The 19,123-nt window shown below is 37.0% G+C and overlaps 1 pseudogene; it reads right to left on the reverse strand.

Annotated features, from left to right (window-relative positions):
- Positions 1-2,215: 2,215 nt before the first annotated feature.
- The window catches only part of LOC130680549 (olfactory receptor 4P4-like), a 34,684-nt pseudogene continuing 17,776 nt past the window's right edge, over positions 2,216-19,123 (reverse strand).

Consider the following 19,123-nt stretch of genomic DNA (forward strand, 5'->3'; position numbering starts at 1 on the left):
AATGAAAGAAGTAACAGTTCATTTTGTGTTGGGAAAATGGAGATTTCTGACCATGACTCCCCACTGGCCTTAACAGCACCCATTGTGTAAGAGCCTGCTTGCACATCAAGGAGATGTTTACTGGGGACAGAGCAGCTGGTCAGTCACTGGGAGTACCAGCTGAGGCGAGGGGAGGAGAGGAACCACCCATTCTCTCCTCCCCTCAGTTCCTGGCGTATAATTGGTCAGGTGCCCATTAGCCACCAGAGACCTGCCAGTGGAGTTCCTCCTGGTGTGGGGGCAGGGGAAGTGGAGGGCCCCCGGGGGTGCCGTGAAAGCTGTGGAGTCTGAGCACAGGAGCACAGCGCCTGGAGAATGAGAAGGGCATCCTGCCAGGAGAACGAGGAGATGGCAGAGGCTGGGTGGACAAGAGAACTGAGACCCACTGCAGTGAGAACAAGACCCCTTTTAAGCCCCATGTCATTGCCCTTGCCTTTATGTGATTTCATAAGATTCATAAGGAACTTGCCCTGGGCAGGGAAATGCCGCCTCCCAGAGCAACATTTTATTAAACAATAAATTTTAAAGGAAGATATAATTGTTATTTTCATACAAATAGTGAATAAACACATCAAAAATTTTATCTTACCTAGTATTTAATGCAGAAGCCAGACAAGCACAAAATGTCCCCCACACATACAGTCTGCTAAGAAGGGCTGAAGTGAATCACGTGTTCTGTGAGTTAATTTCTGTATCCATAGCATTGTAAAATACCCTAGTCAAAGACAATGAAAGGCACATAGCCTGAATGGAAGAACTAGTAAAGACAGTCTCTAAACTGCAAAGAATTTCATTATTTTTCACCACAATTTTATACTGGTATCAATGATCCAGCAGAGAGAAAAAAATTGCTGATGCCTAGAAAGACACGAGAATCCATGAAGTGATGTTAAGTGAAGTTCTTGAGAAGACAAGATGAGAAGTTTTATTTTTCAACAATACAAGTCTGCAGCTGGAGGATAGAGCTCTTTTAAACAGAGGCAACCTCCATGGCGTTGCTGGTCTTCTTACCAAAAGCTACCACTTGAGTGCATTGTGTTTCCTTGGTCCTTGTCTATGTCTTCTTGAAGGAAGGAATTCAGTCAAGACACAGAACAATCTTGAGCGGCAGGAGTTTATTAAGCAAACCAAAAGTACACTCTTGAGAAGAGGGGAGAGCGGCTGTCTGGAAACCAGAAGCAGCCCTGCTGTGGGGGGTTAGGGTCAGGGTTAGGGTTAGAGTTGGTTTTTTAAATGGTGGGAAGTCCCTCCCTGCATCTTACATCATTTAAGTGACATGTTGATTGACAGCTCTAGGTTATATAACCTTCTTTCTATTGTGCAGGTGCTTACCTTTAAGTACCTAAGTGAAACCCACTGGGTTGCAGAGGGGCAAAACCACAATGTAAATTTATTGTAATTTTGGTATAATGATAATGAACCCCGAGGTAGCTTCAGTCACCTTCTAGGTCTTAGTGTGCCTGCAGTCAACCTGTGTTGGTGGTCTGGAAGCCCCATTGGGCTTTTTACACCCTGTTTGGCCCTGATAAGGCAGGAGACTGAACCATACAGGAGAGGTTTGGGTGTGTTCTGCCATCTGGTTACAAGGGAGTAGGTGGACGGAGGAGGACCTCATCCAGGACAGGGTGGGACCTGCTCCTGTCTGCCTAGGTATCTGACCCAAAGCCCCTGCTTATTGTACCCAGAGGGTGATCTTTCCCCTTTCTGCTCTAATTCTGACATGAACACTGTGCAACCCTTACTCAGCAGTCTTGGGATAACTATCAAGAATTAGATAAAGAGCAACTAGGAAGGTATGTTAGGGTATTTTTTAAGAGTTTCTAGAACATGATATTTTCAGTTTTGCTTGGTGGGTATTTTAAAATGAGTCACAACACTCTGTTATTTTCTCTTTACACCTCCATCTGTTTCAGGAAACCTCAATGATACTAACCCATCTTTACTGAATATGTCTTTTATAGCATCCTGAAAAGAAGTTCATAAGCAAATATTTCATATCAGTAGAATTTCTATTGAACTTTGAGTTCCTCCCCAGTCCTAATTAGCTAGTTAGCTAGTCCTAATAGCTAGGTATAAGAGATATAGCACTATGCATTTTTAAAGTTTTTTAATAGAAAAGTCATATGTTCCACAAGCTCTGTGGTGAAAAATCAGTGATGTCTTTCTGTTTATTTCCTTACTTTGGTACACGGCACCACAGTGTCTTCATGGTGTTCTTCATGTCCATGTTCCTGAGTGTGTAAATCAGAGGGTTGAGCATGGGAGCAATGATGGGGTAGAAAAGAGCAAACACTTTGTCTTCTGGGAGAGTAATTACTGTTCTAATATAAATAAAGAGTAAAGGAGAATAAAAAAGGACCAGCACAGTGATGTGGGAACTGCATGTAGAAAGAGCTTTGCGACGAATTCTCTGCAGAGTAGGACCTGACTGCATGCAGGATCACAGCATGGGATACCAGCAAGACCACAAAGTCACCAGACCCATCACATCCGAATTGGCAATGACCAGGAGACCGATTCTCCTTGTGTCCATGCAGGCTAGTTTCAGCAAAGGATACACATCACAGAAGTAGTGGTCTATCTCATTGGGGCCACAGTAGGGTAAAAAGATGGTGAGAATAAACTGACCGAAGGAATGGAGGAATCCCCCAGCACAGGAAGTGGCGATCAGGACGTCACACCTCTGCCTGCTCATGATGACTGCGTAGTGCAGGGGCTTGCAGATGGCCACATAATGGTCATAGGCCATCCCTGTGAGGATGAAGACCTCTATGCCCCCAAAGTAGTGCATGGTAAAGAGCTATGTCATGCAGCCATTGTAGAAAATGTTCTTCTTTTCTGCCAGCAAGTCAATGATTAATTTTGGGGTCATAGTAGAAGTGTAGCAAAGGTCTGAGAGTGAGAGGTAAGTCAGGAAGAAATACATAAGCTAATTAATAAGTTGACTGCAGGTGATTGAAATCACGACAAGCAGGTTTGCAATGAAAATCGCTATGTGACAAAATAAGAAGAGTAAAAAACAGAGAATTTCTATCTCCTTTTTCTGAGAAAGTCCTAAGAGAATAAATTCTGTGATGTTATTCCTACTTTCTATGATCCAGAGCAGTTTGTAGCTACCTGAAATCAAAAACATTGTGAATTTTTGTTATATAAATATTTAAATATGGTGATTCTTATCATTCCTTGGTATGAGGCAGATTACAGTGGAAAGGGTTCAAATGTTATATAAGGTAGAAATTTAATTTTTATTTAGGAAGGCTTTCCTGCTTGTCTTTTTATCATTTTCTTGAAAACATTACTGGTAAACATCTTAGGTACCTGAGATGAAGACTAACATTGTAAAATACAGAATATTTATGTAACCATTCCATTAACATGTATTATCGAACATAAATGAGATTATACTTCTATGGAATTGCAGAAATGGTATTTTTAGAAAAAAAATCAGAAATCTCTTTGCTGTTCTCACTGTTTATTATTGAAAAAATATACACAGAAATGAAACACTGAGTGAAAATACAAAAAGTGCAAATACATGAAGTATAGTATGTGGAAAATGTTATATGTGAAAAATTACCTGTCATGTGTCCTATATAGAAAGGTAATAAATAGAAAAATCAACATACGTATTTGAAACCATAAGGCATTTATACTTGGCCATAATCAGTTATATTTCTCTATTTATTAATATACTTAATTTACAACTGGATTACATTTTATAGTCAACCAAAAGAATAATAAGAGAAATATGATTATCTGTATTTTTCAAAAGATTATCATCTCAAACATATTTGACACTCGCCAACACATTTGAGGATAATAATAAAAGGTTTTGCTTGGATCTTAGAGTCTCACATAATACCTTACCCACTTGCATAAACCAGCTTTTATCTAATCGATGTACACAAGTTGTTCAACTCTTCATAATCAGTCATACCTAAAATGTATATTCCTTTCAGTTTCCACATTACGGTCTCCATATCTTTTATTTCTTCTCTATTTCATTCCCATTATTTTAACTCTCTTTCATTCTCATCACTTTTACTTCCTCCTCTTTCTCAATGTAGAATTAACACTATTAATATCTCTTTTGTAATAGCTATTAAGCCTTTGACAAATACATTTTTTTATAAGTAGAATTTCAGGCATCATCGATAAGCTAAGGAAGAACTATTGAGGAACAAGCTGTTGACCATTCCACTATATCACACCATAAATTCTTTTTTTTAATTAAAGTATAATTGGTATGCACTATTATGAAGGTTTCACAAGAGCAACATTGAGGTTTCAACATTCACCCATATTATCAAGTCCTCCCCACCTCGACCCCACTACAGTCACTGTCTATCAGCATAGTAAGTTGCTATAGAGATATCACTTGTCTTCTCTGTGCTGAGTTAACATCAATCACTTCAAAGTGACAGCTTCATATTCTTTCTACTGAAAAATGAAGAGGGGATATTCATAGTGGTCAAATAAACCTTCTCATTCAATTAATGATTGCATTTTAGGATTTTAAAATTATTTGCAATGATTTAAAAGAATTCAGTGCTCTAGCATCCCCAAAATTAAATTCCTGTGATATATTGAAAAGAACTGAAAGTTAAATTTTTAATTATAGCCTAGTCTTTACTTCATGTTTTAACTTGTTGCATGAACTGATAGTAACTAAGTTTTCTCAACCTCTTTTCCCTCACCGATAGTCTAAAATTCTGCTTGATCTCATCCACAGGGCTTTGTGAGAATCTCTATCAGGTAATAGATCAAATCACATTTGTAAAATACAGCGCAAATGTCATTTGTTAAGTGTGTTTTCAGTCCAAAAGTGAAAAATTGATGGCATAATCAGGAATTACCAGGAAAATAAACAAAGACTTTTTTTTTTTTTTGTAGATAATTATTTTTTATTGAAGGGTAGTTGACACACAGTATTACATTACATTAGTTTCAGGTGTACAACATAGTGATTCAACATTTATATACATGACAATTCTAGGTACCAGCTATCACCATACCAAGCTGTTACAATATCTTGACTATATTCATTACATCCCGGTTACTTATTATTTTACCATTGGAAGTGTATACCTTTTATTTTTTTGTGAGGGCATCTCTCATATTTATTGATCAAATGGTTGTTAACAACAATAAGATTCTGTATAGGGGAGTCAATGCTCAATGCACTATCATTAATCCACCCCAAGCCTAATTTTCATCAGTCTCCAATCTTCTGAGGCATAACAAACAAGTTCTTACATGGAGAACAAATTCTTACATAGTGAATAAATTCTTACATAGTGAACAGTAAAGGGCAGCCATCACAGAAACCTACGGTTTTGCTCATGCATTATGAACTATAAACAGTCAGTTCAAATATGAATACTCATTTGATTTTTATACTTGATTTATATGTGGATACCACATTTCTCTCTTTATTATTATTATTTTTAATAAAATGCTGAAGTGGTAGGTAGATACAAGATAAAGGTAGAAAACATAGTTTAGTGTTGTAAGAGAGCAAATGTAGATGATCAGGTGTGTGCCTGTAGACTATGTGTTAATACAAGCTAGACAAAGGCAATAAAACATCCACGTATGCAGAAGATTTCTCTCAGAACAGGGGGGTTGAGGTTCTAAGCCTCACCTCTGTTGATCCCCAATTTCTCACCTGATACCCCCTGTGACTGTGCCTGTCTTAGGTTGTTCCTCCCTTGAGGAATCTTACCCGAACAAAGACATTTTTTAATGAAGATTATTTTGTTTTACAAATACTTGGGTATTTCAGACAAAACACAATGTTCTTTAAAAAATAATAGGCACATAAATTTACCCAATCTAGTTTATTAGAAAGATGGAAAAAAAGTTGTGAAAAAGACCTATCATTTCATTTACTTTTTAAAACATAAAATCTACTGTTGTGTCTGACTCAAAAACTGCAATCTATATCCCTGAATCACTTGAAAGTATGATTTCCTCTATTTTCAAGTATTTCTATAGAAAGCTAAGAAGGTATGGCTCCTATATATCTACAAGAATAATTTCATATTTTTAAGACAGATAATAATATCACCTTATCTAGAGTAGATACCCTTCAGAATACTAGACTATTTATAAAAAAAAAATCTCCTTCATAAAGCACCTCTTAACTCAATGATTTTTAAAATGCTGCATCCCTTTTATGAGTTTCAGTTTAACCAAAAGTAAACTGTGGGAGTTAAACCAGGTCTTTAAAGACCTCTTTTGGGCCTGACCTGTCCATGATTCTGACTTAAATTAAGAAGAGTCAGCAGCTGGGTGTTGGTGGCTGGTTACCTTTCTCCCAAACTGTGAGTATAATCCCATATTTCCAGAATCTCTCGCCTGAGAGACACGTTTTTTTTTTGTTTGTTTGTTTTTTCCTTGGGTTATTTTTATTGGATTGGGGCACGTGGTCTGGCCCTAGGCAGGCTCCACCTCCATGAGGAAGTGCTCCAGGTCCTCAAACAGGCTGTTGGAGCTGGACAGGCAGAGGCTGAGGCTGCCACTGTCCAGGGAGGAAGCTCCTTCGCTCTGCACCCCCTCCAGGTACGCCCGGCACAGCCATGGCTCCAGCTTCGCCGGGCCTTAGTCCATCTCCATAGCAATAGGTGACTACACGGGGGAGCGAGGGCATATCTGGACCAGAGAGGTTGGCTGAGGTTCCTTTTCTGCAGCCGGGTCACGAGAGACCCAGGCGGGTGGAAGTGGACGACTGCTTGTAAACAATAAACGCGTTTCTCCCACTTTATTTCTCCTTTGACTGATTTTGGCCTCAAAGGTAATTTGCCCCGGACTGCGAACATATTTCCCCAGAGTTACACCAACATATTAGAATAAAGTTACAACCTTAGCTTCACGTTGTTGTCCCTTATCTCCTCTAAGGTCAGCTGATCCAATTGCACAATCACAGCAAAGTGGCCTTCCTCCCAGGAAGAGGGAGACCCTCCAGGCTCTCTCTCCTCTTGTCTGGATCCCTCATAGCCTACTATTTTGAACTCCTTAAACATCTTCCCTTTATGCAATCCAGGTACAAGGACATCTCCAGAGTGTATAGTTTAAACCTAAGTATTCTTCCCTTGATTGCTAAAGACTGTGCTGCCGGAGAACTGGACTTTTGCCATTCCCAGTCAGCCCTTATTCAATCCTGTCATTGTCCATTCAACTCCTACTCTTTTCCGATAGCACAATTAGTAGAGCCCACCACACAATGCATACTACAACTTTCTAAGTTTTTGGTAATTAGAACTATTTGGTTTCATATGCTTATCTATTTTTGTCACAATTTTAAATGCTTTAACGTCTCTTCAAGAAAATCTTGGTAAGTGTTAGGGCCAGTGCCTAACTATCCTAAAGAAGCCAGTGCCTACTGGGAAAAACTAAACTAAACAAAACAAAGCAAAATTTTATGCATTTCAGATCTGTGTTGTATCTTGGGTGTCTGGTTTTTGGACAAATTACATCACCTTTCTGAACCTCACTTATTTATCTCTCAAGTAAGGAAAATAAAACTCATCTGTTGATTTAGGAAAAGACTGATTAATTAATTACTCTTTACTATGTGTCAGGTATTGTGCTAGAAGGGAAAAACCCTGAAATCACCTAAGCTTCACTGATATTCTTATTTTGTAAGAAAACTCTTATTTTTCTGGTTCTTCCATAATAAGACTATGGCTATGTAAATAAATCATGAATAACTAGACAACACATTCATAATTTTATCAATTTGATGACATCTGGCCTTATCATGTATTAAAATATTAATTCCATTTATTTCCTCTTTATAGCCGCACATTATATTTTGATCATTTTAAGTAATCAGTATGTATTTGCCAAATAATTGCCTACATTCACTTTCAATTTTTGAAAGAATGAAAAGCAAGTTCATTTTAATTATATATCACTATTGTTTTGTCATGTATTGGAGAGAGAGAAAAATACAGAAGGTTTATAATCAAATTTACTTCAGAATGATAGAGAGAGGGAGAGATCACCATTCAGAGTGGTCCTCCTGATTTCTACCAGTATCCTGTTTGTCAGCAAGCACCATTTGGTTCATAAATCCCATCCTTGTAACCTTCCTGATTTCTTCATCTATTGGATTATGGTAGAGACTACATCCTTAAGTGTAGTCTTATATGTTAAAACTCAGGTCATTTTCCCTAAAACCCTGGTGGTCTCCTCCCTAGGTGGTCCACAAAAGGTACAGAAAAAAAAAACCTGAATTTTATTCTCCACCCTTCCACCCATCTGTAGGAATATTCAGATAATCATCATTAATATCCTATTGTAACAGAATAGGTGATGTTTAAATAGAATAATAGAATAGGTGATGATTAAATACAGAAATCAGAAACACATACTACAAATATGACACATTAAGACAAGTAACAGGAAGTAGGAATGGAATCATTTGACACATTCTGTATTTCTTGAGTTTTCCTTTCCAGATTTTCTCTATCCTTCACTGATACAAATCATTCACTTTCTGTTTTCTTTCCCCTGAACTTTTCTCAAATCATGAAAAAAATTTATTACTGCCTTGTTTTGAATTATTTTATTTAATTGATACAGAAAGTATAAGTTATCATATATAGATGATATAAAAAATATACTACCATATGAGCCATTCTATACCTGTTCATTAGGTATATAGAGCTATAGTTTCAACAGTTTATTGTATATTAATCATGGCTAAAATTTTCCAGTAAGTATTAGTCAAGCACAAATAATCATTAAATTGATACTTTAATAATATATTCTAAAACTATATTTCTTATTAATCTAAGGACAGTGGTTAATCGTGGGTTGGTAAAGTAAAATTTAATGTGACCAACACACCAGATATTTGTTTTAAATCTAAGGTACGTACAATCATTCACAACTACCTTACTCAGAATCAATGAATAAATTCAATGACTACATATTAATAAATCTCACACTGCAAACAATTCTGAAGAATCCTGAAGATAGAATTCACCTGTTCTCTAACGTAAGGTGTCCAGCTTTTTTCTAAAGCAAATTTGAAGAGTCTTTTCCCAGTTTTATTTTGATATTTAAGAAAAGAAGAAACTGACATCTTCAGCATGTATGTTGGCAACTATTCTTTATCTCTCCTCAACAGCACATTTATTACATTCTCTTTGGAAATGAAAACAAAGATAATACATGGTTCCTGTATGATTTCCAAACAGCTTTACCTAGGAGATACTGTGATTTGCAGAACTGTATTGCAGTATCTCTGTGAGTCTGGAAATTCCCACTGGGATAATTTAAACAAGCTGAACTTTTTTTTAAGGTTTTATTCCACAACCCAAAATGATTGTATCAATCAAATCATATTTTTCACATGTATCTATAGAAACTAAGAGCAGATCAGATTCTGTATTAACATTGGGAATGGTTTTTGGGACATTCTGGTGACCTGAGAAGAGAAGTCATGGTGGTCACACTACAGAAAGCAGAGGAGTAGAGAGGACATCAGTTTCAGGTCAAAGGAAAACATTAATATTGCCTCAGTTTAGTCTGTAGAGGATGCTGAATATTCCAGCATGCATCTACTATTGTCTAATAATAGCTTTAACAAGTTAACACACTCTGTCGTCCTTTCCTCTGAATGTCCTTGGCTGTTGATTTTTCTGCCAACAATTCTTCCAAGCCATCCCCCTTACACACATCCTTGTAATGGAAGATATTCCCAAGTCTTCTTTGTGATTATTTTTATTTTATAACTGAGTTCTCGGTAATCTTATCTTTTCTGACATTTTCTTCCAGATCCATAGACCACATTCCTTAAATTTGTTTATATATAGAATTTGGGATTTTAATAACTTTGAGTGCATAATTCACTGGCACTAATTACCTTTACAATGTCATACAACTATTACCACTATCTCCAAGATGTTTTCATTATCCCAAACCACACCCATTAAATAAATCCCCATCCTCCTCCTGTCTGCCACTGTAACTTCTAGTCTACTCGGTTTCTATGAATTTGCCTATTCTAGAATTTCATACAAGTGGAATCATACAACTTTTGTTATTTTGCGTGTAACTCATTTCACTTAGTGTGGCTCCTGGAGGAAGGGGGTTCCCTATGAATCCCGTGGAACCGAAGGCAGACGGGGTAGGGTCTGTTGGGGATTAAAGGTTTATTTCTCGTGGCTCAGTTTCTCTCCCGCTCTGCCCTCGGCTCCGAACCCCAGCCGCTCGGCTTCCTCTGCCCCAGCACCTCGGCCTCCTGTCCCTCAACTCTGCTCCCCGGCTCTCTCTCCAGCCACAGCGCAATCCACCTCTACACCCCGCACCAACCCTCCCCACCCACGCCTTCCTCCAGGAGGAACTCCATGGGCAGGTCCCTGGTGACTAGCAGTCGCCTGACCAATTACATACCAGGAATGGAGGGGAGGAAGAATGGCTGCTGCTCTCCACCCCGTACCCCAGAGCCGCAATCCCGTGAAGGACCAGTGGCTCTGCTATAGTAAACATCACATTGATGTGCAAACAGGCCGTTATACGTATATCACTATCAAGGCCAGGTGGGAAATCTGATTGAAAACTTCCATTTACCCCACAGAATGATATTCAGGGTTTATCTACGTTGTAGCATGGGTGAATAGCAATCCATTACATGTATATACCACATTTTATCCATTCTCTATTGATGGATGCTGGAATTATTTCCACCTTTTAGCTATTGTAAATAATTGTGCCATGAACATTGGTATACAAATATCTGTTTGAGTCCCTGATTTCAATTATTCTAGGTGTTACAGCTAGTGATGTTATATGGTGATTATATGTATGCCTTTTTGAGAAACCACAAAAACCTATTCTACCGTGGCTGTACCAGTTTACATTCCCACTATCACTGTACAAGTATTCCACATTCTAGACATCCTGGGAAACACTTGTTATTTTCTATTGTATTATTATTATTATTGCCATCATAGTGAGTGTGAAGTGGTTTCTTGTTGTGGTTTTGATCTGTATTCTCCCAATAAATAATGATGGTGAGCATTATTTCATATGTTTAATGACCATTTGTATATCTTCATCTTCTTTGGGGAAATGTCTACTCAAGTCTTTACCCAGTTTGTAATTGAGTTGTTTGTCTTTTGTTCTTGAGCTGTAAGAGTTCTTCATATATTCTGGATGTTAATCATCTGTCCAAAATATGATTCAAAAATATTTTCACCAATTCTGTAGATTGTCTCTTCACTTTCTTGGTAATGTCTACACTTTGTCAGTCTACCTAAAGTATGTCAAGTTTATCAATTTTTTCAAAAAAACAGTATTTGGTTTTATTAATTCTATGTTGTTTTTCTATTCTTTGCTTCATTTTTCTTCTCTCTAATCTTAATTTATTTACTTCTGGTAGCTTTGATTTTAGTTTGCACTACTTTTTCTAGTTCATATATGCATATAAAGATAGATTATTGACTTGAGGTCTTTATTTTTTAATGTAAAATTTTGTCTCCCTGCTTATTTCTCTGAACATTGCCTTGAGTACATCCTATAAGTTTTGGAGTGTTGTGTTTTCATTCATCTCTAAGAATTTTCTAATTTCTCTTATAATTCCTTTCAGCCGTTTGATTAAGAATGTGTTAATTTGTGCTACTGTATTGTTTAATTAGCCTATTTGTGAATTTTTCAGTTTTCCTTCTGTTACTGATTTTTAGCTTTATTTCATTGTAACTAAATAAGATATTTTGTATGATTTCAATATTTTTAAGTTCCCTTAGACTTGTTTTGTGGCCTAAAATATGGTCTATCCTGGATAATGTTCCTTGCACATTGAGTAAGAATGCATTATTTGCTTTTGTTGGATAGAACGGTTTATATGTTTGTTAGGGCTAGTTATTTTCAGTGCTAAGACCTCTATTTAATTATTGATCTTCTGCTTAGATGCTCTATCCATTATTGAAAGTCGTATATTGTGTTCTTCATATAGTATTATAGAATAGTCTATGTCTGTTCAATTCTGTCAATTTCTCCTTCAACTAGTTTGGAGCTGTTAAAAAAACAGACAACAGGCCCAAAATGGAGTCACTTACTTTAAGTAAACCCCATGTCACCAAACCAAGGATTAACTTATCATTTCAGCTCTCCCAGAAATGGAATCTTAAACCAATCAATGAAGAATCACCTAATCACCACTAGTTAAGTAATCTGCCTAATTAGACCCCTGTTATCCCTTAAAAGAAAGTAATCTTGCAATACCCAATCTGCTTTTTTTCTAGTATGATTTCCTTGTTCCTGCAATATTCCTATAAAAGTCTTTTATTTTGTACAACTCCTCAAAGCTTCAGTCTATCTACTAAATTGGATGCTGCCCCATTCATTAATTATTGAATAATGCCAGTAAAATCTTATTTACTCAGTTGAATTGTTTGTGAACAGGGCTTTGTTGTTTGGTACATATAGATATATATATATATATAACTATTATAATCCTTGACAAACTGACCCTTTTAATCAATTCATAATGTCTTTCTTTGTCTCTTGTAGCAGTTTTTTACCTAAAGTCTATTTTGTCTGATGTTACTACAGCCACACCTGCTCTCTTTTGGTTACTATTTGCACAGTGTATATTTCTCCACTTTTTCATTTTCAGCCTATTTGTTTGTTTGGATCTATAGCAAGCCTCTTATAGCCAGCATTTTGTTGTCTCCCAGTCTTTGCAGATAGGCTAAGTGCTGGAACACTTTTTCAATGCTCATCCGTACATAGATACTGAGTCTAGAGATCACCCAAGGTGAAAGCTGAAGGTCTTCTCAAGATTTTTCTAAGCAAGCATCTTGTCCTAACATGCACATCATCTTTATTCTCGCATTTTTTGACTGCTTTTGAATGTCCTAATTTCCCAAAGCAATCCTCCTCCACTTTTTGTTTTGGGCCTTACGCATCAGCGCATTATTATTCATCTTGCTGTTTTCAAACCATGCCCATGTTCTTCCAACCTGAGATTTCTATTTTAGGTGAAACATAGAAGTCCTCTTAGCATGTCCTTTCTACAGACTTTGTATAGATTACAGTAGACATGCACAATTATTTATAAATATGGTGTCTCTATTCCCTCCCTAATTAGGACCTACAATCGCACAGTAGGAATGCAGGCTATTCTTTCCAGACCACCACCACAGCAGGAAGAAGACAGCCATAGGCAAGAACAAATGCCACATATCCTTTCCTCAGGGTGGTCCACCTGCTCATCCTCATCTTCAGAAGGCCCTGGAATGAGTCCTCCTCTCATGTTTTCCTCACAAACCTGGAGTAGAGGTGGTCAGGATTGGAGAATGGGGATCCTCGAATTACTTATATTACTTCCTTTTTCTATTAACTATTACAACTTAAAAGGTGTTGTCCTCTTTTACCTTCCCTCATTCCCCTCAGAAAGGATTTTCCCTAAATTCTTTACCTCAAATTCCATACAATTGCTAATCTTTTTCCTATAGTTCATGCTGTTTCCTATTAGGCTGTGGACCTATTTTAATGTTTGCTTATGTAAATGGAAGTTTATATTCATTTTATCTGTTTTATCCCACTAACAGGATCTCCACTTCCCTTTTCTCTTAACTAAGCTATTTCTTCAGAGTTCTCTATGTACACACATAGAATTTTGGTAATTTGAAGTCCAGAGATAGTTCTTCTCACTTGTGATAAATATTCTTTACTTAGAGGTAACTTCTACTCTATGGTTATCTTCCTTAGAGTGATGCAGAAAGTGTGGGTTATTTATTTGGTTTCTCTGGTCTGAATGGTTTTTGAGATAATGGGTAGAAAGTTTGAATTTTAGGTGTTGTCACTATCATAAGGCCTTTTTCTAGGCCTCTTGAGTAAAATGTTTTATTTATTTTCATTTTATTGTTATCAATATGAAATACCAAATAATTTCTTCTGATAATTGTCTCATACAGTAATTTGCAGTTATAGTCTATATCATTCCTTGATTCTTTTTTTTTTTTCTTTCAGGTTTTAAAATTGGTTTTATTGAGAGAGAATTTGTATTTCTTTTTTTTTTTTTTTTAGATAATTATTTTTTTATTGAAGGGTAGTTGACACACAGTATTGCATCACATTAGTTTCAGGTGTACAACACAGTGATCCAACATTTATATACATGACAATTCTAGGTACCAGCTATCACCATACCAAGCTGTTACAATATCTTGACTATATCATTATATCCTGGTTACTTATTATTTTACCATTGGAAGTGTATACTTTTTTCTTTTTTGTGAGGGCATCTATCATATTTATTGATCAAATGGTGGTTAACAACAATAAAATTCTGTATAGGGGAGTCAATGCTCAATGCACAATCATTAATCCACCCCAAGCCTAATTTTTGTCAGTCTCCAATCTTCTAAGGCATAACAAACAAGTTCTTACATGGAAAACAAATTCTTACATAGTGAATAAGTTCTTACATGGTGAACAGTACAAGGGCAGCCATCACAGAAAACTTCGGTTTTGCTCATGCATTATGAACTATAAACAGTCAGTTCAAATATGAATACTCATTTGATTTTTTTTTTTATTAATAATTATTTTTTATTGAAGGGTAGTTGATGCACAGTATTACATTACATTAGTTTCAAGTGTACAACACAGTGATAAAACATTTATATACATAATTCTAGGTTCCAGATATCACCCTACCAAGCTGTTACAATATCTTGACTATATTCCTTATGCTATACATTACATCCCGGTTACTTATTTATTTTACCAATGGAAGTCTGTCCCGTTTTTTTTGTTTTTTCTTTTTTGTGAGGGCATCTCTCACATTTATTGTTCAAATGGTTGTTAATGACAATAAAATTCTGTATAGGGGAGTCAATGCTCAATGCACAATCATTAATCCACCCCAAACCTAATTTTCGTCAGTCTCCAATCTTCTGAGGCATAACAAACAAGTTCTTACATGTAGAACAAATTCTTACACAATGAATAAGTTACATAGTGAACAGTACAAGGGCAGTCATCACAGAAACTTTCGGTTTTGCTCATGCATTATGAACTATAAACAGTCAGTTCAAATATGAATACTCATTTGGATTTTATACTTGATTTATATGTGGATACCACATTTCTCTCTTTATTATTATGATTTTTAATAAAATGCTGAAGTGGTAGGTAGATACAAGATAAAGGTAGAAAACATAGTTTAGTGTTGTAAGAGAGCAAATGTAGATGATCAGGTGTGTGCCTGTAAACTATGTGTTAATCCAAGCTAGACAAGGGCAATAAAACATCCACGTATGCAGATTTCTCTCAGAACAGGGGGGTTGAGGTTCTAAGCCTCACCTCTGTTGATCCCCAATTTCTCACCTGATGGACCCCCTGCGACTGTGCCTGTCTTAGGTTGTTCCTCCCTTGAGGAATCTTACCCGTCTCTGGCTAACCAGTCATCTTCCGGGGCCATACAGGGAAATGTAAAGTTGGTAAGTGAGAGGGAAGCCTTATTGTTTGAAAAGGTTAGCTTTTTGCTTCTTTGCATATTTATGCCCTGTAGCTTCTATGCCCAGCATTTCTCTTGAGGTATCTTTACCACTTGGAAGAATTATGATACTCGATAAATTTGATATGAGGCACGAATTCTATTTAAGGGTTGTAATTAGGAAGGAAGAAGAAAAGCTATAGAAGTAGCAGGCGGAAGAAAACATGGGAAGATTGATTATTTCTTTGACATATCTTCTTGTAGAGTAACTTCAGCATGTATAGGTTTTAAGCTACTACTTAAATTGCGCACACACATTAACATAATAGGAGTATAGTTACATAGCCAAAACAAACCTGTAATTACCAGCCATCTCCAGTAAAACCAGTTAGGCACCTTAGGCATTTGTGAAAACTTAACTATGATATGGTGGATATTGTCCAACTGAACTTGAACAGTCTGAGAGAAATCAGACAAATTAAAACAACCCATTCCTGGGGAATGTTCACATGCCATATGTTCTTTTAACAGTAAGTAGTTTGTAGTTGTAAGATTTTGGAGTGCTACAATTTGCACTTCTCCGAATTCTTGATTGAGTTCCAACAGTATAGATCCAGTCAAATTTGTTGTTTTACTGTATGCACAGCCAGCTTAGATATCTCCTTCCTCATTCCCATGGCAAGTCCAGGAACTGGTGGGATGAGTGCATCTACAGCTGTAGCAGTGCGTGGATCTTTGTTTGGGTTTTTTGATGATCATCTTCTGGGATGAGTCTTCCAGAGAGTGCTGATGTTGGAAGTTCTTTTTCATATTGTATCTAAGTTCATTTTCAGGGTAGCCCAATTAGGCTTTGATCCTCTGTATAAACACAAACAGACCCTTTGCCTACACTTTTATATGCCCTTTATACTCTTGTGTAGAACTCATTGGAGGTTACCACACAGGAACTGCCCTTTATTTATTTATTTATTTATTTATTTATTTATTTATTGTATCTCTAATCTACATTTACATGAAGAATATTATGTTTACTAGGCCCTCCCCTATACCAGGACCCCCTATAAACCCCTTTACAGTCACTGTCCATCAGCATAGCAAAATGTTGTAGAATCCCTACTTGCCTTCTCTGTGTTGTACAGCCCTCCCTGTTATCCTACCCCCCCATGCATGCTAATCATAATACCCCCCTACTTTTCCCCCCCCTTATCCCACCCTACCCTCCCATCCTCCCAATCCCTATCCCTTTGGTACCTGTTAGTCCATTCTTGAGTTCTGTGATTCTGCTGCTGTTTTGTTCCTTCACTTTTTCCTTTGTTCTTATATTCCACAGATGAGTGAAATCATTTGGTATTTCTCTTTCCCTGCTTGGCTTGTTTCACTGAGCATAATACTCTCCAGCTCCATCCATCTTGCTTCAAATGGTTGGATTTGCCCTTTTCTTATGGCTGAGTAGTATTCCATGGTGTATATGTACCACCTGTTCTTTATCCATTCATCTATCGAAGGACATTTAGGTTGCTTCCAATTCTTGGCTATTGTAAATAGTGCTGCGATAAACATAGGGGTGCACTGATCTTTCTCATACTTGATTGCTGCATTCTTAGGGTAAATTCCTAGGAGTGCAATTCCTGGGTCAAATGGTAGGTCTGTTTGAGCATTTGGATGTACCTCTATACTGCTTTCCACAATGGTTGAACTAACTTACATTCCCACCAGCAGTGTAGGAGGGTTCCCGTTTCTCCACAGCCTCGCCAACATTTGTTGTTCTGTCTTTTGGATGGCAGCCATCCTTACTGGTGTGAGGTGATACCTCATTGTAGTTTTTTTTTTTTTTCAAAGTCACCTTTTATAGATCCTGCCATGAATATTAGACAGCTCTTTGAAAATGTTAGTGTTTACCACTTAAACTGCTTCTGGTTTAAGCACAGTTGGCATATGAGGGCTTGTGATAGTATATGAGTGGAGCTTCCTTTCCTATGTAGACCTTCTGTTCTCCAGTGTTGCTAGTTTATGTTCCCACTGAGCTGCTGCCAGAACAAAATTAATCCAGTTGCCTTTTGCTGCTCAAGACCAACCTAGCAACTATGGAAAAAAATTAGTTGTTCTGAGCATTTGTCCTAGGATGTCATTGGAGGGTAGGGATGTGCTGTTTCATGACGAGTACCATCCACAACGGTTTGCTCATTTGAACAGCTGACTAATTTAGATTTAATATTTTGGTGCTTGCTCTTTATTCTTTTTTTTTTTTTTTAATTGAAGGGTAGTTGACAACAGTATTACATTACATTAGTTTCAGGTGTACAACACAGTGATTCAACATTTATATACATGATAATTCTAGGTACCAGCTATCACCATAACAAGTTGTTACAATATTTTGACTATATTCCTTATGCTATACATTACATCCCGGTTACTTATTTATTTTACAATTGGAAGTGTGTTTATATATATATATATTTTGTGAGGGCATCTCTCATATTTATTGATCAAATAGTTGTTAACAACAATAAATTTCTGTATAGGGGGGTCAATACTCAATGCACAATCATTAATCCACCCCAAGCCTAATTTTCGTCAGTCTCCAATCTTCTGATGCATAATGAACAAATTCTTACATGGAGTACAAATTCTTACATAGTGAATAAGTTACATGGTGAACAGTGCAAGGGCAGTCATCACAGAAGCTTTCGGTTTTGTTCATGCATTATGAACTATAAACAGTCAGTTCAAATATGAATATTCATTTGATTTTTAAACTTGATTTATATGTGGATACGCCCTTTCTCTATTATTATTTCTTTTAATAAAATGCTGAAGTGGTAGGTAGATACGAGATAAAGGTAGAAAACAGAGTTTAGTGTTGTAAGAGCGCAACTGTAGATGATCAGGTGTGTGCCTGTAGACTATGTGTTAATCCAAGCTAGACGAGGGCAATAAACATCCATGTATGCAGAAGATTTCTCTCAGAACATGAGGGGGGAGGTTCTAAGCCTCACTTCTGCTGCTCCCCATTTTCTCACCAGATGGCCCCCTGTGACTGTGCCTGTCTTAGGTTGTTCCTCCCTTGAGGAATCTTACCCGTCTCTGGCTAACCAGTCATCTTCCGGGGCCATACAGGGAAATGTGAAGTTGGTAAGTGAGAGAGAAGCCTTATTGTTTGAAAAGGTTAGCTTTTTGCTTCTTTGCATATTTATGCCCTGTGGCTTCTATGCCCAGCATTTGTCTTGAGGTGTCTTTACCACTTGGAAGAATTATGATACTCGGTAAATTCGACATGTGGCACGAGTTCTATTTAAAGGTTGTGATTAGGTAGGAAGAAGAAAAGCTATAGAAGTAGCAGGCGGAAGAAAACATGGGAAGATTGATTATTTCTTTGACATATCTTCTTGTAGAGTAACTTCAGCATGGATAGGTTTTAAACTACTAATTAAATTGTGCACACACATTAACATAATAGGAATATTGTTACCTAACCAAAGCATACCTGTAATTACCAGCCATTTCCAGTGAAACCAAGAAAACCTTAGTTAGGCACCTTAGTCATTTGTGAAAACTTATCTATGATATGGTGGATATTGTCCGACTGAACTTAAACAGTCTGAGAGAATTCAGATAAACTAG

Source organism: Manis pentadactyla, chromosome 14 (genome assembly GCF_030020395.1).
Source record: "Manis pentadactyla isolate mManPen7 chromosome 14, mManPen7.hap1, whole genome shotgun sequence".
Classification (NCBI taxonomy): domain Eukaryota; kingdom Metazoa; phylum Chordata; class Mammalia; order Pholidota; family Manidae; genus Manis; species Manis pentadactyla.